Below are 23,053 nucleotides of genomic sequence, written 5' to 3' on the forward strand. Positions count from 1 at the left end.
AACTGGCAAGCACGGTCATGGTCATTGACTGATAAAAGTCTAGGATTGTTACAGCATGTGTTTAAAAGAATGCACCTCCTCTCTGTGGATGGCGTGAAGGCGGCCCATGCTCGACGGTTCAGTAAGGAAGGCTGGGTTGCAGAGTCACTTGTAGGGTGTGAGCCTACTTTTCAGGAATAAATAGCTCAGAAAAGGCTGTTTTGGTGGGTGTGAGTGCTAGTCAGCTCTCTGTTACTGTGATAAAATGCCTGAGACAATCACCTTAATGGAAGAAAGGCTTATTTTGGCTCATGGCTTCTGAGTTTCAGTCCATGGTTCACCCAGGTACTCTTGGGCTTTGGTGACAAGGCAGCACATGATGGCAGTGGGAATGCGTGGCCCAAGAGGCTGTTGGCATCATGGTGGCCAGGAAGCTCCAAGAGAGACAGGAAGGGGCTCGGATCCAATGGTCCCTTCAAGGGAATGGGCCAGTGACTTGACTTCTCCTCAAGGTTCCACCTCATAGCCACATGGGCTTGAGCACGTGGACATTTAAGATCTATCTCAGGATGGGATACATCAGGGTGGAGAAAGATATTGCAGGGTGTGCCCCGGGATGTTCACTGGTGGCCTCAGGCAGAGAATGAGGAGGAGGCTAGTGAGGAGTCTTTTTTTTTTTTTTTTTTTTTTTAAGCTTATGTATTCCTTTTTAGCATTGTGCATTAGTTATAATTAACCTGTTACCTGTCAGATTAATATTGACTAATAATAGAGCAAGACAGGTGCTGGCTTTTCTCTCTGGAGCGGCAAGGGGCGAGGGAAGAAATGCTAGCCTGGCTGCTCGCTCCTTGTGTGCGTTTCTGTGCGTGGGCTGGTGGTGGTGGCGTGAACAGGACCTGCCTGGGCCCCTGGTGAGCTTCTGGTCTTTCTAGGGGAGGGGCGTAAAAATTCACTACAATGTGCTGTGTGCCGAGGCAGAGCAGCCCCGGCCCAGGGTTCCCGTGGCCTTCTCTGCGTGGTGCATTTCCCTGCCTCGGCTTTCTTGCTTTGTTCCTCTCTGCACCAGGCACGGTCCTGCCTCTGGGCCTTTGCCGCAGCCATAGACACTCAGGGGTCCCGTGGCTTGGCCCTGTCTTCACTCACACTCTCTCGGATGTTGCCACCTGCTTCCCTGACTGTCCTGCAAAGCATAGACATTAGATTATTTTGAGCTGTACCCTTCCTTCGAATGTCCTCTGAAAGGCCATTCCTGCCACTCCAAGTTCCTGTGACCCTCCTCTTCCCTGGCCCTCCCCATCAGCCCTGGGCCCCCACCACCTCTGCCTGGTATTGGAGTCGCTCCACTCACCTGAGCATGGTGTCTTTGATCCTGGGTCACCTATGGCACATAGTAGGTGCTCAGGAGTGCTTGATGCTCCCCTGGACTCATGTGGTTGGGTGTCCCTGATGCTGAGTGTGCCCGTGGCCCAGAGTAGGTGCTCGCTATGTGCATGCTGCCCCCTTGGCAGGGAACTTACTGGTCTGATGACCTGAAGTGTCCCTGGCCTGTCGTCTTCTAGTCCTGGCTCCTCCTCTTAACCATCTGTGTGACTTGGGGCAAGTCATTTGTCATGTTTGAACCTTCATTTGGTCTTCAGTGAAGTGGGACTAATCATACCACTTCCTGGGATCCTGGCATGTCGGAAATGAGTCAGGATACGCAGAGATGTTCACTGTAGTGCTCTGCACGTAATTAATGCTTCCTCAATGCTAGGTGCAATCAATAATAATGAACCAAAGCTGGAGTTTAGAACAGACAGAAAATAACCCTTTGGAGAACGCCCACTGCAAGTTTCTTAGTTATTTTTCTCATGGATGAGACAAAATTCCCAACATCCAGAGTTAAAGGAGAAGTTTATTTCACTCACAGCCTGTAGAGGTTTCAGGCTCTAGGGCAGGGTGGCATGGCAGAGGGGCAGCGCGGAGGGGAAATGGCTCATGGCACGGCAGGCAGAAGACAGCAGCAGCAAGCCTGGCTTCCCTCTCTCCCTTTCTGTTGCCTCCAGGCTGTAAGCCGATTGGTGGGTGCTACCCACACCCAGGGTGGGGCTTCTATTATCTGCACCCAGAACTATGCTAATTCCAATCAGTGGGCTAACCCAGTACACATACCCCACCCCACTATCAAACACCCTAGATCCAGTCAGCTCTGAACAGCCCCACCTAGGAGGCCATGAGGCTTGGGGGTGGGGGTTCTGCATCTAGATACAAGCCATAACCATGTGCCACACCTGTGGATGGTATTTGTGGGTCACCTAAACCCTCCCCTGATCCTGTGAGAAGCAAGATAGTGGGGTAGTTGAGCCAGATCACTTAGATCAAATCCGAGTCTCAGATGGGACATATAGACAAGTTCTTTGCCCTCATACAGTGGACATTCTAGGGGGCAGAACAGTGGTTTTTGAACAAGGGCAGTTTAGACCGCCAGGGGACATAATGGCAGTGCCTGGGGATAATTTTGGTTGTCTCAGCCAGGGAGGAAGGTGCCCCTGAGATCCTGTGGGTAGAGGCAGGGGCAGCTGCTGAACACCCCGAAGTGCCCAGGAAACCCCACAGAGGATTATCTGTCCCTGAATGTCGGTAGTGCACACTGTGCAAAACCAAGTCTAACCCAGTGCCTGGCATAGAATAAGAGCTCAGTGAGCATTAGCTGCTGTGGCAGCCAGTGTATTTCTGCACTTGCCACCCATTTTACAGATGGGTAAGCTGAGGCCCTGAAAGGTATCACAAAGCAGCCAAAGTCTTGGTGTTGGTCAGTGCTGGAGCTGGGATTTCGAGCCAGGGCTTGGTCTCCGCAGGTTCAGCTGTAGGGCATGGCCGAGAGGAACTATCTGCAGAGCAGGTGGCCATGGGACACCAGTGGGGAGGACTGTGGTGCCCTGGGCTTGGGCTGGCCTGGAAGTCAAGAAGAGGGCAAGCTCTGAGGCTGAGAAGATGCAGAAGCCCCTGTCCTGCAGTGAGCCTGGCCCGGCTGCCCAGTATGTGCCAGCACTTGTCTTCTGCCTGTCACCCTCTGCTTGGGCCAAGACGTGTTCTCAGCCTCCCTTCCCATGGCAGGTCTTTGGCAGCCTCTGCGGTGGGCTGGAAGCAGTCTCTGCTGCTTGGAAAACGCTGCCCTGGGCACACTGCACACGGCACCCCGGCTCTACTGGCTGCTCCATGGTGGTCACTGTGCTTCCCTCTTGCTCAGAGTCTCAGGTTTCTATCTGGGTGTCGGTGGGGAGGGGAACAGAAATGGTGTGTGAGACCCTCCGTCCCCAGCACGCCATCCCAGAAGGAGCTCCTGTCTTTCTTGCTGTGCCTACCTACCCCTGGCACACGGTCTGTTGGCAACTGGGAACTCTTAAGGCCAGTGACAAAGAGAAGGGGATCATCTTTTGTCATTCTGTGCTTGGACTCATCCATTCAGTCACTTTAGAAGCCAGCGTCTCCCAAATCTGTAGCTCCTGCCAGACCTCCGGGTGTCTGAGTGTAGATGACAACTGGGTGTCTTATCTCTGGTGTCCGGTGGGCACTGCAGACCCCTGGGATCCCCCGCTCACCCCTGCTGCAGCCTGCATTCGGCGCTTTCTCCCTGCACTTGCTCTCCCGTCCTGCCTCCAGCCCTCCAGGAAATCCCCTTGGCTGCAGCTTGGCCCCATGCTGGAATGGCTCATACATGTCTTCCCGCCCACCCCGCTCGACCACCATGGCCTCCCACTAGGACTGTTGCATTGTTCCCTCTTTGGCCCTCTGCTTCTCTCCCTGGTCCTGGCGGTTGGATTTCCTCACACCTTACATAGGGCAGACCATGTTTCTCTGCTCAGAGCCCTCCCGGGGTCCCACCCACTTGGAGTACATGCTGCGGCCTGGATGAAGCCCCCCAGCCCAGTGGTGTCTGCGTTCCACTCTCCCTCCCTGATCTCATCTCCTTCCACGCCTGGCCCTGCCTCAGGGCCTCAGCTCTTGCTGTCCTGCTGGCGCGAAGTACTTCCACAGTGCTCATTGGCCCATTACCACTTCACCTCTGCTTGGGTACACTGTCTCAGGGGCAACCTTCTCTGTTCTGCTGTCTAGTGCTGCCCCTCCCCTCCACTCCGCAGAATCACTCTGTCATTCATTTGGTTGTTGTCTATTCCTTCCCTCAGTAGAGTTTAGCTCCTGGAGAGCAGGATTTTTTTTTTTTTTTTTTTTTTTGTCTCTTCTGTTCCCCGCTGTGTTCCCACACCTAGAACAGTCCCGGCATAAAGTGGGTGATCAGTAGGTATTTGTTGAGTAATAGAAGAGCCCTGCAGTCATTGTCACACATCTTCTGAGAGTATATTTCATCCCAGATGTCAGGGACACACACAGATGAATCAAACAAGGTGTGTGTGTCCCCAAAGAGCTCCAACCTAAGGAGAAAGGGGACATGCCAAGTGACAGCACTATGGTAACTGCTAGGAGCTTTAATGGATGTATCACCTGGGACTGTTTGTCTTGTATGTGCAGATTCCAACTCAGAAAGATCTTGAGCAAATGAAACAAAGCAAAGCAAAGCCCCCACCTTTCACGGGCACGTTTGACCAGAAGCAACGGCTTTTGGCATGGCTGGATCTAGGCCCCTTTGTCTGACTCCTGTATCTGGACGTGAGCCAAGTATTGCTGCCCTGGTGTGGGGGGCCCGGGGCTCTGCTTGGCTAGGCTGGGTCACAGGCACATCATCATCGATGGTAAGGTGTCAGCCCCTTTCGAACCAAATGCGCCTTCCTAACCATTTACACAATTAAGGCTTGACTTTCAGGAGAGCTGATCTTTGGAATCTGCAGGAGGGGTTTGTCTGAGCCATTTTGGGACTGTGTAGCTCTGAGCTGTAGGCAGTTGGGAGTGGAACGGGGTGTGGGGGGTTCTGGTGACAGGACAAGCGGCCCTGCCTATCCCAACACATCCCTCCACTGACCCCTTGGCCCATATCGTATGGATTTTCCCGCCTCTTGCGATTCCCCTTCGTTGTATCACAAAGGGGTTCCAGATGGTGCCGCTCTTAGGGCATCTGCCGCGCAAATCTGTTGGGTTCATATTCCCGCGCTCCCTCCCCCACTTACATCTGCTGGCACTGGGTGTCTGGGATCCTATTTTGGGCCTGAGGGAGGAAGGATGCCCAGGCTCCCTGGATGGTCCTTGTTCTTCCTGGCCAGGATGCCCGGGCTCCCTGGACGGTTCCTGTTCTTCCTGGCTGGTGGTGCTGGGAAGCCAGTTTGTGTAGGTGTGGCCTCAGGGTGTGCCTCAAGCCCTTCAGTTGCCAGGGGCACCCCTGTCCTGCCCAGTCATCCTGAGCTTTAAGCCAGGACACCACAGGAGCTGCCTGAGTGCCAGTTAAGGTACAGATTCTGAACCCCGCAAGCCTGGGTGAAGCCTAATTTACTATGTTTCCAATGGGACCTCAGGAGCAGAGCTGAGATGCTCCAGGGCATCTCAGGGCAGGCACGTCTTGGGAAGGCCCAGGCTCATCCTTTCTGTCACCAGCCAGGTCAAAAATGTCCCCCATAATGATCTCTCAGAGTAGCCTGTCTTCTCTTGGAGCCTTTGTCCTGGAGGGAACAGCTGAGTCCTACTCCACATCCCATGTGCTTAGAGCTGCAGGAATCTTGGCTTCTACTGTCTGATTTTGTCAGCAGATACTGATTAAGGCCCTACTGTGTGCAGGGGCACTGGCGGACAGTGCCGCACAAAACAAGCCCCTGCGCTCACAGACCTGAGGAGATGGTGGGGAGGAAGGAAAGATGACAAGTAGCAAACAAGGAAAATCCCACTAGGGACAGGTGCTAGGGAGGCATTAACAGGAGGGTTGGGGCTGGTGGGGTCTAATGATCAGGGGTGGCGTGGCCAATGAGCTGGGACCTGGATTATCCAGAAGCCACCACGGGGAGAGGGGAGGCCGCTTTGTGGAGAAACAGCCTGGACAAAGGCCCTGAGGCAGGGAAGAGCGTGGCTAGAGCCTGGTCGCATGTCAATACATCGAGGGGTTGCTGTCATCGAGGTCTGTGTTGGATGTGTGCTGGGATTCCCAGGCTGTGGCATGTGGAGCCCGCAGTGAAGGAGGATAGCCCTTCAGGTGGCTGACTTCCACTGGGAACTGTGGCAGCTGCTTAAAGCCTCAGTTTCTTCTTCTGTGAAATGGGAGCCCCACCCACCTCAGGGAGGGTTCCTTCTGCTCTGTCCAGCCAGTGTGCTCAGTGGCTGTGACTGGTGTTACTGTTATGGTCACAGTACTGTTAGCTGTGTCTTTGCTGATGGTTTAAGTCCCATCTCCCAGGGAGCAGCGACTAAAACTCAGTTAGTGTCCTACTGAAAAAAAGCTGATAAATAAATTCAGGGCCTGGTGTCTCTGAAGCCTGGAACGGGGTCCAGCTCTGCCACTTCCTGGCTGTGTGGCTATGGGCAGGTGACGGAGACTCTGTGCCTCAGTTTCTCCACCTGTAAAATGGGGAGGGATGATAGTGTGGACCTCCAGGGGATCCATGAGGTTTAAATGAATTGATGAGTATCAAGAGTTGGGCGCAAGAAGTTTTATTCCAGTTGTCCAGCCGAAGGGAAGAGTTGAGAGTGGTGTGGAGCCCGGGGCGTTCCCATCCCCCACCTTGGGGCTAGCCTGAATCAGGCTGCTTCTGTCTCACAGAGGTTGGCAGCCACTGATAAGCAGGACTGGGCTCCATTGGGCCTGCCTTGTGCTCGGCCCAAATGCGGCTGAGGTTCTGTCTTTCCTTGGGTCCCTATTCAGGACAGCGTCAGCAGCAGGACCCCTCTTCATGCCTGCCTCTGCAGTGGGGCTGGAGAAGCCTCCCCCCAGGGTGTGGAGGGTGTCGGGGCTTCTCTGCCTCGCCCCCTGGGGGGGGGAATAGTGCAGGCTGCAGGATAGAGCAGAGGTGCGGGGCAGCTGGCGGAGTCTGCTAGAGCCGTCCTTCATTCCGCACACGCTGCAGGTGAGGCTGCGCGTCCAGAGGGACCTTTCTCTTTCCATCCCATCTTTGTGTCCTCGTGGGTGGGGAATCTGCCTTGATGATGTCCGGTCTCCGTACAGCAAACTCCTGCCACCCCAGTCCACTGTGCAGGGAGGACTCGAGTTATGTGGAAGAAAATATGTGGGTACTCGAGCAATGATAGCTGCTGATTTTTAAAATTTCAGTTTTACTTATGTTTATCAATTTAAGTGAGGGTCTTAGAGGTTTGAAGAGATTCAGTTTATGTTCCAGTAGGAGGATTAGATATATACAGTTTTCTACAGCCTAATGTGGTCAGAGGGTAGAAGTGGCAGTTACATTTTATTGAGCACCTGCTATGTGCCAGTTCCCTTTAGATCCTGTCTCTCCTGCAGTGTGCTCAGGGGACTGAGAACATCATTGTGGGAGTCTGGACTCACCCCCAGACTGATTGCATCAGCATCTGCTTGTGTGTGTGTGTGTGTGTGTGTGTGTGTGAGAGAGAGAGAGAGAGAGAGAGAGAGAGAGAGAGAGAGAGAACTGGGGATGTGGGATGTGTCCAGGGCGTTTGCACTGAGCTACATCCTCAGCTCTTTCTTGTTTTGACACAGGGTCTTGCTAAGTCACTCAGTTGCCCAGGTTGGGCTCCTGCGTTAGCCTTGAAAAGTGCTGGAATTACAGGCAGCTCCTACCACGTCCCAGCTCTATCTGCTTTTCATGAGCTGGCAGGTGACTCACAGGCCCACTTCAGTGTGTACCTGCAAAGGCCAGGAGGTGGGAAAGAAGAAGTTGGCAGCCCGTGAATGTGAGAACTAGCAAGGGAGAGACTGAGGTATGGCCTTGATGCAGCAGGGGGTGGTAGTCGGTGCAGGGGGCGCAGGGCCTGGCTGGTGCAGGTGAGGAGCAGGGACTTCCTGCGAGGTTCCAGGATGCCACGAGAGCTTTAAACAGGGAGATATGCTCTACGAGCTGCCCCTCACAGGCACTGAGGCAGATGGGTTAGGTGGCTGTTTCACTGTCCAGTGGCTGGGCAGATGGGGACAGACTGAGGCTGGAGGTGGAACAGGGTCAGACTGGAACTGCTGTGGAGGAATGTGGTGGGCAGGCTGTTCAGCAGAGGGGGACTCAGGTAACTTGGAAAGCTTCCTGGTGAAGGAGGAGACTTTCAGGGTGGATGCACCAGACTTGGGGACATCTGGGCAGGTGGAGCCCCAGGAGAGACTGAAGTGAGTTCATAGGAAAGGCAGGAGATTGGCTTATGTGACCTCTTCCCCAACCCCTCAAGGTCACTGGATGAGCTCACAGTGTCCTTGGAGTTGCTGAGCTAGAGGAAGGATTATGTGTCAAAGGCTTTGGCCAACTCCTTCAAATGGAGGTGAGGATACAGGTAGGTGAAGACCCAGAGTCTAGGTGAGGACACTTGGCCTATCAGCTCTGGGTCTGGCTGGGCAGTGGGCCTCAGTTTCCCCAGGCCTTGAGTAGGGCTAGAGGTGTGAAGAGAGCCTTTCGGGGGCCTGGAGTTAATGCGGAGGCCACTGATGTGGGCCCGATGTCATCTGGGAGGGCAACAGGATGGAAGGCTCCTTCTGCGCTCTCTCTGGGAAGATCACTGAGGGAGCGGGCACACAGAGGGGCCCTGAACAGAGACAGTGCTGTTGGCCTCAGTTTTGGGGGGCTGGGAAGGGGGAGGAGCTAGGTCAGCTGTATGGGCCACTTAATACCCATGAACTTGCAATTAAATGCGGAAGTAGAAGACAAGAGGGGTGGTAAAAAGGGGTATTGTTCCTCGGCCCAGAGAGGAGGGCGGCTGGGCCCTGGGGAAATGGCCAGCCTCCAACGTGAATGGGCTTCAGTGTCCTGGGGGGCTGGGGGAGCAGGGCTGGCATTTGGCCCTTTGTCCTGCTCCACTGGGCTGACCACAAAGGCCGGCTTGATTTCTGTTCGGCTTCTTTCTGAGGGGAAAAGTGGGACTCCACCCAAGCTTGCTCCCCTCCCAGGCCCCTGAGCACAGTGCTCCCTCTGGGAATGAGGGGAGGAGAATGAGAATTTGGGGGCTCTCTCTTCATCATCAGCCCTTTTTTGCTCAAAATTTAAAATTTATTTCCTTTACATATATCCAGTGTACATGTATACGATGTTAAGTGTATAGCACGGTGAATTTATACCGCGACATACCTCTCTCTCACATAGAGTAGATCAGAAAGTAAACATTACCGGCCCCAGCAGGGGGCCCCTCCCAGGCTGTATTCCCCCAGCGCAGCCATTGCTTTAATTTCTATCATCGGAAATTAACTTTGGGTGTTTTTGGACTTTACATAAACTAGAATCATACAGTGTATGATTTTAGTGTCTTTGAAGTTAAAATATAATGACTGTATGGCTCTATGGAAACATACACTATGTTATATATATGTGTGTGTGTATATACACATTATATATTACCTCTATATGCTATATGATATATTTATAACTGAAGCATGTATTGTGTGTTATATATCTAACAATATTAGGTGGGTACTTGTATATGATATCTTACATGTATTTATAAAATGCGTAGTCACACCCTGGGGTAAATTGACAAGATGACAGTAACGTAGAAGCAAGGTGGTCTCCAAGTTCCCTGTAGGAGCAGTGGGCTGGCCAGCAGCTGCGGCCCCTGCAGGTAACACTGGACACTCCGTTCGTTACATCAGGACTGACACACGGGCACCCATTTCTGCAGTTTTGCCCTGTCCCGGCATCATGTTCCATGATGGTTCATAGAATTGCCTCATATGAAATACAGCAGTAGTGTAGAATTCTGATGAATGGATGGTGTGTGTGTGTGTGTGTGTGTGTGTGTGTGTGTGTGCGTGTGTGCGCGCACGCGCGCATGTGCACGCTTGAACCAGTTCCTTATTGGTTGTGTCTATCTTAGCCTTTTTGTTGTTATTATTATTATTTGTATTTTAGTACAGGGTCCACAGGGTCTCATTACACAGATCAGACTTGTAGTGATTCTCCAGTTTTCAGCCTGCTAAGTGCTGGGATTACAGGCACATGCCACCACACCCAGTCTCAGTCGATGTCTCATCGAGACCCGGGGATGGGGCCGGCACGGTGTGCCAGGGATTGAACTCTGGCTGCTGGGTCTGCCTAAGCAGATGCTTTAATCTACTGAGCTATCTGGCTGGCCCTTCATCTTAGCCTTTAACAATGATGATGTGATAGACACAATCCCCCCAAACTTACAGGTTTTTGAACTTCTGTGTATGCTTTGCAATTTCTGTTAACCTGTGATAATCCAAGAGATATGGATGCATTCTCTTTGTAGGGAATCAAGCATGGCCCCTGAGGCAGCTCTGCCGTCCCCTTCACAGTCTGGGCTGCCTCAGCCGGTCTCTGCTGTGGCCGGTCCTGTGCTCCCTTTCCAGGTCCTTCCCTGAATGTAGCAGATGTGGAGAGGCGGAGCCAGCTCCCCAGTGTGTGGGAGGCCCTGGAGCAGGGGCTGCAGGCTCCTGGGCTTGGCTTATGGGTCCCGAGGGCCAGCTGTGGTGATCACCTGGTGTTCTGCAGCGGGCTTGGTTCGTGGGGTGTGCACAGCTGGCTCATCCTTGTGTTTTACATAGTTCCGGCCATTGCTTCTGGGTTCTGCTGTCTTGTAGAACGATATAGGAGTTTATATGTTCACTCGCTTCTCGATGGCATCCTGGTGGTTCCTACCTTACCCTTTCCTCTCAGTATTACTGGCAGCGGGGCTGCCTCATTCTTTGTTGCAGAGTTGTCCTGTGCATGGGAGGGTGGTGAGAGCAACCCTGGTTCTTATCACCTAGCCCACAGCACTCCCTGTTAGTTAGTTAGTTAGTTAGTTAGTTAGTTAGTTAGTACAGGGTCTTGCTACACAGCTCAGACTTATAGTGATCCTCCTGTCTCAGCCTGTGTGGTGTTGGGGATCGAACCTGGGTCCTTGCGCTTTCCAGGCAGGCATTTATCTCTCCGCCCAATTGTGACAGCCAAGAATATGTCTTGCCCCTAGATGTATAAAACTCATATAAATCATTGGTTTATACTGAACAGTGCTGTCAGGAGCATCCATCTCTGCGCCTTCCCGTATACACAGGCAAGGCTATTACTATTATTGTATTCTTGTTCCACATACGAGACGAAGGAGGCTCAGAGAGGTTGAGCTATTTGCTTGAGGTCATGCAGCAAATATGAGGCAGAGTCAAGGTTCCACCTCACACTCCTTTCCACTCGTTGGGCACCCACCAAGCGCCAGGTCCAGTTCTAGACTGGCCAGTGTGTTTGTCAGGTAGGAAGACGGATATCATCCCCCCTTCTCGCAGATCAAACAGTCTCCTGTGGGCAGAGAGACAACAAACCAGTCCCCGAGAACATAGGTGACATGCGAGGCAGTGGTTAGCGGGCAAGGGTAAGGACGGAAGAGAATCGCAGTGATAGTGGTACCTGATAGTTGCTGACACTGTCCAGTGGTAGCTGACGTGGAAAGAAATTCACTAAGACTTTCCCTGATTCACTCATAGAAGCCCCATCTGAAACACCCACAAGATGTGTATACAAGGCACAGGGGCATTAAGCCCTTTGCCAAGGTGTGACACAGCTAGTTCTAGACACTGGGCTGCTGAGCTCTAGAGCCTTGTGGCGCCCTTGTTCTGGCATCTCGACTGCTCGAGTGTAGCGGGTGGTGAGGTACAGTCAGAAAAGTGCAAACGGCTCAACTTCATTTGGCCCAGTGGTTTATGCCAATTGAATCTAATTCTTAAGAAATTAGGCTTGTAGTCTGTCTTTTTGCTTTTCTTGCCTGCTAATTCACTTTTATTGCATGTTACAGAAGCATTGGTCTCTAATGGATTGGCAATGAAAGAAAAATGCTCTTCCTTACAGATGGAGGAGGCCTGAGTCAAGACAGGGAGTGTGGGGGTTGAAGGCATAGCTCAGGGGCCGAGGGTGTGCTCAGCCTGGGTGAGCCTGGGCGAGGCCTTGGGTTTGATTCCTGGCACCAAATAAGGGATAGGGGATGAGAAATGGGCCTGGAGCAGACCTGGGCCTTAGTGAGTGGGCAGTAATGCGAATTCCTTCCTCTGGGATTTGGGACAAGCAGAGGTTTTCCTACTTATAACAGATGAAGAAATTGAGGCCTGGGCAGGTCAGCAACTTGTGGTAAGGTGCATGCTCCTGGCTAGCACCTCTTGGGCCATGATTTTCACAGTCCCTCCTGCCAGGCAGCTGGATAAACCCTGACCTGCAGGCCTCCCTGTACAAGTGCCTATTGACCAACAGCCGGGTGCCCCTGGGCTCCTAGGTGCTAGAGAGAGGCGGGGTTTCCCCAGGGACCATGGGCTACTGGGGCCTCTTTTGGAAACCCTGCTCCTGGGCCTCTTGCTTTGTCTCTGTAGCCATGGCAACCTGGCTGGACGCTTGGCACTTCCAGGCCGCTTCCTCCTCCTCCTCCTGGCAGGCTCCGGTCTGGCTGGGAAGCCACCCCCTACTGCCCACTGTTGGGGGCTGTTGGGCGGGGCAGTGGCTCCCTGTGGTGTGGGAAGGACCTCAAGGGAAGGCCCTCTGAAGCCACTGCTGCCTCCTGGCCTCTGGCCTGGCTGCCAGGCTCTTGTTCTCACTGCCCAGGTTTGCTTTCTTCCAGACTTTGCCTGCAGCCGTTCTGGGCTGTCTGTCAGCCAAGGGCTTCCCCTTTCCTGCCAGCTCCCTGCTTCCCATATGCTCTGCCTCTCTCTCCCTGCCTGGCTCCCAACACTTCATCCACAGGGTGGCTCCTGTGCCTAAGAGTGGGCAGCCGTGGAGCCCTGGCTGCAAAGTGCCCTTGACGCCTCTTCCGTGCTCAGAGACAGGACAGTGCTTTAGAGGACCCCACCTGTTCACAGACCCCACCAGCCCAGATCCTGCTGGCCCTAATGGGAGGGGTGCAGACTGGGGTCCTCATATTCCATCGATGTTCCCCTTGATGAGTGAGGCATCCTGTGCAGGATTAGGATGCTCTAGCCCAATGAGGTAATCCTGGCCAGCAATGGCTTCTCCTGCCTCAAAGGACTGTCCTCCTGGCAAGACCCTGGTGGGAGGAGGTGGGCAGCCTGCTTGTGCTCTGACATCTGAGCCAGTCCAGTGAAGTGCTTGACTCAGAAACTGCCCTGCGTTCTCTTTCCATCCACCTGGGGAGGGCCAAGTCCCACTGTGGGTTGTTAAAGCCATCATTTATTAATGGCACAGCTGCCCCTATAGAAATGAATAAGTAATGGTTCCATATAGCGCGCCAGATTTAGAGGGTCCTTGGGGATCTTAGAAGCATCTAGGTTAAGAGTCATGCCCATCTGGCCTTTGACTGGGGCCCAGAAGAGGAAGCGATTCGCGTGGGCCAGGATTGCTAGCCCAGATGCCCCGGCTCTGACAGGGGAAGCAGCCAGGTGTAAGGAGCGTAAGGAGCATCATGTTCCCCTCCCCATCTGTCTGCTGTCTGTTGTCCATTACCATGAAGATGCAGAGAAATCCTCCTCCTCCTCTCTATGCCTTGGTTTCCTTGTCTCTAAAATGGGGCTCACAAGAACACCTCTCAGGCTTTTCTCTTTTTATTGTTTTTATTGAGACATTACTCACATACTGTGAAATTCACCCTTAGCATGTTTGCACCAGAGGCCTTTCATGTGTTTGCAAGGTTTTGCAGCTGTCACTACTTTCTAATTCCAGAACATTTTACCTCCCAGAAATAAACCCTGTACCCACAAAGCAGTCAAATCTACCTCAATCCCCAAGCACAAATCTACTTTCTATCTTTATGGATTTGTGTGGAACCGGGGATTGAACTCAGGCCCTTGCGCTTGCCAGGGACGTGCTTATTCCACTAAGTCATCTCCCTGGCCTCATCTTTATGGATTTGTTAATTTGCTCTCTTTTTTTTTAAATATTGATTTGGTGCAGGGTCTCACTATGCAGCTCAGATTCATGGTGAGCCTCCTCTCTTAGCCTCCCCAGTGCTGGGATTGCAGGCATGCACCTCTGTGCCTGGTTTCGGTGGTTGGCACAGTGTGCCTGGGGTTCTGGGGCTGGCACAGCATGCTGTACTGAGGATTGAACTCAGGACCTTGTGCTTGCCAGGTGAGTGCTTAGGTCTCCAAGCTATCTCCCCAGCCCTATCTCTATAGATTTGGACGTTGTATGTATGTGGAATCTTGTTTCCTTGATCATGGCGTTTTCAAGGTTCAGTCATGGTATGGCATGTGTCAGAATTTTCTTTTTATGCCTGAATCATGTTATGGGATAGAGATTTGCCACATTTTTTAAAAAATGAATTAAGGAGAGGGTCTACAGAGTGTATAGGGTTTCACTACATAGATAGGACTCATAGCGATTCTCCTGTTTTCAGCCTCCTAAGTGCTGGGATTACAGGCGTGCACCACCATGCCTAGTGTAAGATTTGCCACATTTTGGTCATCAATTTGTCAGTCGATGAACATTTGGGTTTCCGCTGTTCAACTGGCTTGAATGATGCTGCTCTGAACAGTCACGTGTGATTTTGTTTACGGAGGTATGTTGTCTCTTTCCTGGGTGCCTGCCTACCTGGGAGTGGTCTCGGGGCTTCTTGGGAAGGTTGAATGAGTTTGGAAAGCACAGCTGTTGGCCTGTCCTGGAGCAGATGCTGGACGAGTGTTAGTTCTATCATGACAAAGCAGTACCTGAGCTCTTGACTTTACTTTTGGGAAGCAGTTATGTTAACATTTATTGATTCCCTGCTGGGTGCCAGTCACCAGTCTGATGTGGTGGTCGCTGTTATATAGATGAGTAAGCGTGGGGTAATGCACCCTGGGATCCCACGGGAGGAGAGGCCCGGGTACAGACGCACTTGGACCCTGGTGGTCTGGCTCCGCAGCCCAGGCCCTGGCCTGCCCTGCAGCAGCCCCTGGAGAAGCAGTGGGCATGGGTGCTGCGGAAATCGGGACAGCTGCTTCTCCGCCCTGAGTGCTGGTTCCTGGGTGGGAACAGGGGCCCAGGATTGCCAGATCTCCTGACTTTTAAAAGATATTTTCCAACAACCGGAAATGTGGGGTTTGGGGTATGAAATCATTCAATTTTTAAAAGTTGGCACCACAGTCACATTTTTAACAAACAATTCATGGGCCAAACAAAACATGTCTGTGGGCCAAACTGTGGGCTGCCAGTTTGCACACTGTGGCCCTAGGGCGACTTGTGGGGGGTGGAGCGGACACTCTGCTGGCAGGGACTTTGATTTCGTAACATTGCTGAGCCCTTGGGCACCTACTTTCCCTGGGAAGTTTCAGCTTATGTCTGTGTTGGCGCATTCAGGACTTACCCCTCACAGAGATGGGTGTCACGGGGGCCCCTGATGATCCAGAGGTCACTTTGGGATCCTTCCCTGTCACCGTTGGGAGTCCCCCAAATCATGGATGCTTATAATACAGCCCTCACTGGCTATCATGAGGCAAGTGACTTTACCTCTGGGCCTCAGTATCCCCATCTGTTAAGTGGGGGCAACAGTGTCTCCCTCTGGGTTGATGAAACACTGAGGACAGCTCTGGCACATGGGCAGGGATCAGTGAGGTTGGTCAGCGTTATTATTATTCACACAGGCACACAGACGTGTAGTCACACGGTGATTGCCAAGGCTCTGCCATTTGGCACCAGTGGTGCAGAGGTGGTTATATATTTTCCTCTGCATGTGCTTCAGGCAACAGTTTTGACATGCAAATGTGCACACTTGCTTGAGTCTGCACAGATCCAAGCCTGGGAGCTGGATGCTATTTTCTGCACACGCACATCTCCCTGCTTAGAGTGTGTACATTGTTCGTGCACACGTGCTCACTCCCACCCATGGTCACTCTTCTCAGGAGTGTGCAGAAAAAAACCCACAGGTGTGTGTCGGATGACGGGGAGCTGGGGCTGTGGGGATGGCCCAGGGCTGGTGGACTGTGTGGGCACCAGAGGCTGCGCTGGACAGGTAGGGCTGTGGTGGGTGGGATGTCATGTGCCTGGAGTGTTGTGAGCACCTCGAGGCTGTGCGGGGTGTGGGTGTGACACCAAGCTTGCAGTGGTGGACGCTATCATGGTATTTGGCACTGGGTAGGACAGTCAGTTCCCAGCATGCACCGGGGCACGCCACCGGCCCACGCCACCGGCCCTGGCCACTCTCTGGCCCCCTCACTTTCTTGCTGTTCTCCTCAGAGTACCTCAGGCACTGATTCCATCCGAAGTGGCTCAGCGTCTAAGAAAAGCTAAAGCATGCAGAATTAGCTCAACAGAACTGAGCAGTCTGCAGAGGCAGCCAGAGCCTGAGTCACCTTCTTTTTCCCTTTATTCCTGTCGAAGTGCAGGTTTCCCCTATTAAATGTCTTACAGTGGCCTTGAAGCCCACGGCCCTCCTTTTCCTGGTGAACCTGTGTGTGGGGTGTGTGCAGCACATAGATGTGTCTTTTGCTTCCCTCTCTTCTCTCTTCCATTCCTGCAGGGCTTTCTGGACAGGCTTGTGGGGCTTCTGAACAGGGAGTGGGAGGCTGGAATCTGTCTCTTGTCCACGTCCCACGGTGGACTCAGCCCTTGTGCATCAGTTTATCAGTGCCAGCCGTCCCGCTCTGTAGGCTCCGTGGAGCTGTGTCTTGAGCCTTTTGCACCCACCAGCTCACTTGTTCTTGCCACAGCTTCACGGGAGGTCTTCTTACTGTCCTGTTTTACAGGCGAGGAGACCAAGCTGGAGAGGTTGTGTCACATGACCAGGGTCCCTCAGGGAGGAAAGGCTGAGCAAGGGTCACTGGAAGTCTGGTTCTGGGGCTCTGCTCCCTAGCACTGCACCTCTGGTCTGATGAGCTCATTCCACACAGTCATGAGCACCCACTGTGTGTGAGACCGGTGTTCTGCCTTCTTTCCTCCCTCTCTTCATTCTTTGGTTCTTTCACATCCACCTGGCCACCCAATCACTATTTCTTGAACTATGCTCATTCTGGTATCAGTGTTATGATTTGTCTCCTAAACAAATCCCAGCTGCCAGCAGTACTGATAAAATATTTTACTGAACCTGCCTGAACCTCCCTTTGTGAAGTCATTTGTCTCAACTTAATGACGTTCATGAGCTCATCCATGTGATATAATAGCCTTAGTTGTTAATAGCAAAATAAAGATACCAAGCAGTGCCCTGGGTGACCTCTTCCCAGTATTGTGGGGCAGACTCGGACACCCCTGTCTTTTTTTTTTTTTTGTCAAAAACCACAAATCACTTTATTCAAATTAATAACGTCAAAACAGCTGGCTAGGGCTCGGGGAGATGGCTCAGTGGAATAAGCGCTTCCCTGGCAAGTGCAAGGGTCAGAGTTCAATCCTCGGTTCTGCCAAAAAAAAAAAAAAAAAAAAAAAAAAAACCCAAAACACAACTGGCTTAAGGAGGCCACTTGCGTCCAAGTGTAGCCCATCTATGTGGTGGGCTAACACCTTCTATGGCTGTTCTGAAGCTCTGAAGCTGCAGGGAGAGGTGGAACCGAATGGTTTTACACTTCTCGTATTAATAACATTTATGCTGAAGTAACCCGGTCGGGTCGACTTGCCAGTTCTTCAGGGTGAGCTTCCTGCTTAGAGGAGGCCGCTTGCCACCTGCACAGTGTCAGCCCTTCATTGAAATCTTCACAGAGCTTCACATGAGGCTGGTTCTGCGCACACTCCAGAAACTGCTTGATCTCAAAGCACCAGGGCCCGGTCTCTTGCTGCTGCAGCTGAGCCCCCTGAGGCTCCTGTACGTGATGTCGGGCTTGGTGGACTCAGCGCTGCCTCCTCTGCTGAAGCCACCTGTGATGGCGTGGCCCACTGTCACAGCCACACCTGCTGTGGTGGTGGCCATCTGGGCACAGCAGCAGGTGAACCCACAGTGGAAGGTGGGATTGCCACCAGGGCCTGGGCCCTTGGGGTGGGTGTGGGTGCTGGCTGGGGCACAGCTCGCATCTGAGGGTTCTGGCTGGTCAGAGAGGGAACACGGGAAGTGTGGCTTCGGCTTCCATGAGGCATCTTCAGTATACCACTGCTCAGCGTACAGCAACGCCAAACTCTGTGAACAATCTGGTTACTTCCCAGACACCCCTGTCTTTAGGCAAGTGTGAGGTTCATAGTCTTAAAAAATGAGACACGGGTCATTTCAGATGGTGCCAGGGCTAGGAATATGTGAAGCAGGGAGTGTGGTTGATGGCACCGGTGGTGCGCCTAGCTGGACTCTGTTAGCCTGGGTGGCTGGGATGGACAGCTCAAGAAAGGTGGCATTGTCCCTGAGAAGTGGGAAGGAACAGCCGTGTAGTTTTTGCAGACAGGTGTTTGGGCAAAAAGGAGTGACACGTGCAGAGGACCTGCGATGCGTGGTGGGCGTCAGGAGCAGGAGCGAGGGGTTGTAGCAGGGGCCGCACGCATGGGATGTGCTGTGACCTGAGGAGCTGTCATTTTCCTCTAGGCACCTGGGAGGCCATACTAGCAGGAGGGAGCAGGGGGAATGTGAAGGGGGTTTATTTTTAAAAGATCCCTCCGGAGCTACATGGACCAGGACAAGAGGTCTCAGGCAGGAGCTGGGAGGAGGTGCTGTGGATGTCCAGGTGGAAGGTAATGGTGCCCCAGGCCAGGAGGTGACAGACCGCTTCCTTCCAGTGTCATCATTGTGTGGGCCACCTCCTTTGCACAGATAAGCAAATGAATCTTCTGGCTCTTTTTTCCTGTGACAGACAGGAGTTGTCTTTACTGGGACTTTCCATGAGAGAGAGAGGCCAAGTTTGGGGTAGCCCAGGCTGCACGGCAGACTACAGAGTTCTTTGTTTATTCATCCACTTGTTGATGGGCGGGCTTTGAGCACCTGCCTCCAGGTGCTTGGCCTCTTGGCCTATGACAGTGAGCAAGACTAAGGGTCCCTACGCTTGTGGAGCTGGCATTTGAGTGGGAGACAGACAGTGGACAAGTAAACATCTAAATATATGGAGATTGATTAGATAGCAAAGCAGCAGCCTGGGTGAGGATGCTTTGAGAGGAGCCCCCAGTCATTAAGGGATGGAGGCGGTTGAACCAGAGAGGTCTACAGAAGTGTGACTGGGGGCCGGGGAGATGGCTCAGTAGAATAAGCATTTCCCTGGCAAGCGCAAGGGCCCGAGTTCAATCCCCAGTTCCGCCAAAAACAAAACAGAAGTGTGACTGGCCAGTGACAGTGGCTAGGTCAGCTTTGCAGGTTGCTCTGGGGGTCTAGATGATGTCCTGGCCTTGCCCTGCACAAGTTGTGTTGCCTGAGCAGGTGTCTGACTCCTTGCGGCAATCTGTAGCATGAGGATAGTAACACCAGACCCCAACTCTGAAGGTGTTGCATTAAGTGAGTGCTATTCAGAGATGGTCGCAGCAAGCCTGCTGGTCTCGCCTGAGCTCCCAGGAAGCTGTGCTTCTTGGAATTACCGTCACCATCACGATCAACATCAGCATCAGCATCTAGGAAATTTCTGTGGCAAGGAGCAGAGTCAAGGATCTGTGGCTCCTCAGGCTGTCCCGGTAGTGAGGTGGGTAGAGACATCCGAGGAGCAGGTGCTGGGTCGTGCTGAGAGGTAGGGTGAAGCCACATGCCTACCACAAACCCCCATCCAGAACCCTGGGAGGACTTGTGTCCCCCTTCTGAATTGGAGAAGAGGTGGACATAATGGATGGGCAAGTTGCTACAGTCAGGGTTTACTTTGGATGAAGGGCTTTCTGTGTACGTGACCAGAAACAAATTGGCTTAAACAAGAAAGAACATACAGTTAACTCCTGAGGCTAGGACACCAGCTTTAGGTACACGTTGAATTGGGGCTCAGTGTGTGTGAGGGATCGGCTTGATCTATGCCCTGGTGGCTCAGTGGCAGCACTTGGGTGCTTGACCATGTAAAGGAGCATAGAAGCCGTGGCAAAGGGTGAGGTGCCTGCTGTCCTTGCTGGGGCCAGGGCTCCTGAGAGGGGGGCCTCCCATGGGAGGGATGCAGGGTGGGCCGTTGGGTCCGAGCTCTGTGCTCTGCAGCTGGGATTCCTGAAGGACATCCGGGGGCTCCTTGAGGACTCATCTTTGGATGGATCCACCTCAGCCGCGTTGCATCACACCCCCAGACATTTCGAGGCTCTGAGGATACTGGCCCCTGTGCTCATGGGGTGGTGGGTCCGTCCTGACCGGAACATGTTCTCAGCTTACGGAAGGCTTCCCATGCGCCCTGTAGAGGCCTCAAGTGAACTACAGGTGGCAATCTGGGCTTGCTCACATTCGCCTGTGGCCCGCATGCTGGTGGTAGATATTTGGTTTTGGGGTGCGTTCATCTTGGAGTCTTCATTGGTCCACAATTTAGATCGAGTCACTACACAGGCAGTTTTCCTACTTTTTATTTGCCCGGGCACTTATGACATCTCTAATTTTTAGGTTTCTTGAAAACAAAGAAAATAAAACAAACCGCAGCCATAGTTCTCCAGCCCCAACATCTGGTGACCACTTGGCATTTGTGATGTTTGGGGAAAAGGGGTTTGATCATTTTTCAAAATTAGACTTTAAAAAATGTACCATTATGTGGTCCTGTGTTAAATTTATTTTTCCCTTTTAAAACATTTTGCTACAAGAGTTCTTCAGGGGTTTCCTTTGTCCATCTCCTGTCTTCCATCTGTCTGTCTGTCTGTCTGTCTGTCTATATAAATATATTGTGTGTGTGTGTGTGTGTGTGTGTGTGTGTGTGTGTGCGCAAGAGGCCCCCTCTCCAGTGGATAGAGGCAGAAGGAAGAAATGGGCTAAAAGTGCTCGTTGCCTTTGGAGTAATTCTCCTGTGGACACTTGCTGGCCAGGAGCTGTTTGCTGCCCACTGGCATGATTGTTCTCTCAAACACTTGTAATGTGTGATGTTTTGGAATCGGCCTTTAAAAAATTCTTTTTAAATAAAAGAACTTTGCGGTGGATTCTTTGAACAGAATCCCTGGACAATTAGAACCGTTCCTACTGGATGAGGCCAATCTATTCCCAAGTGATGTGCAGCCTGGGGCCTGGGGAAGCAGACACCGGCTTCAGTTTCCAGGGTGAAGAGGGAGGAAAGAATGCTCTCATCCCTTGGGGAGGGCTGGGGCTGGGGGTGGTGCATGCCCATCCCCTGTCACCATGGTGAGGGAGGAGGGGTCAGGAGTGGCCCCCCATCTCCTCAGCAGCCTTTGCTTGGCCATCTCTGGCTACCAGTGAGGCCCAGGGAATAGGGCCTTGGGGGTCCCTGGCTTCCTGAACTACAGGGGCTCTTGAGAGCTTCTTGGAGTGTGTTGTGGTGAGAGGGGGCAGGAAGGGTCAAGGGTCACCCACCGGCCAGAGATGCTGTTTCTCCTGGTGACCTCTCGGCCTTCCCCTCCCCTTCTACTCCTCCCCACCTTTTCCATTCTGCTCCATTTTCCTTCCCTCTCCCCTTCTTCCTCTCCTCTCCTCCCTTTCCTTTTTCTCCCTTTCCCTCTCCTCCCCTCTCTTCCCCTCCTTCCTCTCTCCGCCTCCCCTCCCCAACCCTCCCCTCCCCTTCTCTTCTCTCCTTTTCCCTCCTCTCCACTCCCCTCCCCTCCTCCCCTCCTCTCTCTCTTTCTCCTATAGTTTCCCCTTACTAGTCCCATCTTGGGGTATGACAGATGAGTCTCTGTAGGATAGATCAAGAAGAGGCCTTGTTTGCTTCCAGGGGGCCTAGATTTTAGATATGGGGAGGTGTATTGCTCATTTATCCTCCAGAAGTCCTAGCACTTACCTGCTACCTCCACTGTGGCCCCAGGCCCCTTCCTGGGGAGCTATACAAGCCTTCATTCCTGGGTCCCTCTGGAGTCCCCCACCTTTCCTCTTGCAGGAGCTATTCCTGCCCTGTCTCCTGTGGCTCCTGTGGCCCCAGGTACAGTCCAGCCTTGGCTGCTCCACTCTGCACTCTCCTCTTCTGTCCCTCTTCCTGGTTGCCCAGCTCCTCCTGCTGGGTGTAGGAATCTGCTAGATCCCCTAGTTTGAAACTTCCATCCCTTTACTCCAAGGCAGACCTGAGCCCTCCTGTTCCTGCATCTCTGTTGCTTCCCTGTGGCAGGGGGACCTCACTAACGTCAGGGGCAAATTTGGGGGTGAGCACACAAGTTTTGTTCCTGTTGAAAACGCTGGGCCTGCTAGCATGAGGAGAGAAGCGGGGCCGGGTGGGACAGGCAGATCTTGAAGGCTGGTGGTCAGAGCCCAGAGAGCCCAGCCAGGTGCGACCTGTTCTTGTGGTTGTCTGAGTGCCAAGGCCCCTTCCGTGGGTGCACAACAGCAAAGGGGCTGCCATGGGGTCAGGTGGAGTGGAGAGTGGACACTGGGCGCCTCTCACCCAAGGGGTTTTCCCCATTCATGCGCTCACTGGATGTTCTGTGTTGGTGGCTTCCTGGCTCCTGGGGGCAAATCTGCTGCTTGCACCCAGTGCAGGGCTTCTCCTGGTAAGAGAGGGAGGCCTCTAGAATACGAGGAGGTGGGGCCCAGCAATTTGTAGATGCAGGACAGTCTCCGCATCATGGAATAACTGGTGCCAGGGGTGGCCTGCTGTGAGTATCCACAGAAACTGGGCCCAGCGGCAGTCTAGGGTGGGGCAGGAGAGTTCAGGCAGCTTTTACCTTGAAGAAAGTCCACATCCTAAGACCAGGTTGACTTTTTTTTTTTTTTTTTTTTTGCGGAACCAGGGATTGAACTCAGATCCTTGCATTTGCCAGTCAAGCGCTTATCCTACTGAGCCATCTCCCCGGCCCCCGGGTTGACTTTTATCCTTTCATTCACCATGTTTACCATGTAGTAGCAGCATGGCACGAATTGTTAAAACCAACAGAGAAGGGGACTCAGGTGTTGATCATTTCTCATACCATTTTTTTCCTCGTGACATTACATGATTGTGTGATGTGGTGTGATTCATGCAAAGTTTCCCTTTGAGGAAACTTTCTGAGGCGAAAGCGTCATTTTGCAAAGACTGAGAGCCCCATTTTCGGCTTTCCTGCCTGCTGCCCTTTGATGTGAAGGTCTCCCTTTGGGGACTTCCAGTCTGGTCTTCTTCCTTGGCTGTTTCCTCTTTCGCTGTAAATGGACCTGCCTGCCTCAGTGCCTTGCG

At 52.8% G+C, this 23,053-nt stretch overlaps 1 protein-coding gene and 1 pseudogene across 1 annotated transcript in view; one reads left to right on the top strand and one right to left on the bottom strand.

Moving 5' to 3' along the window:
• The window catches only part of Prex1 (phosphatidylinositol-3,4,5-trisphosphate dependent Rac exchange factor 1), a 168,115-nt gene that overhangs the window by 20,071 nt on the left and 124,991 nt on the right, over positions 1-23,053 (top strand). The gene's annotated exons all lie outside the window — the stretch shown is intronic.
• Positions 17,480-17,966, bottom strand: LOC111818026 (annotated as a pseudogene).

This window comes from Octodon degus, unplaced genomic scaffold (assembly GCF_000260255.1).
Source record: "Octodon degus isolate 3935 unplaced genomic scaffold, OctDeg1.0 scaffold00077, whole genome shotgun sequence".
Lineage (NCBI taxonomy): Eukaryota > Metazoa > Chordata > Mammalia > Rodentia > Octodontidae > Octodon > Octodon degus.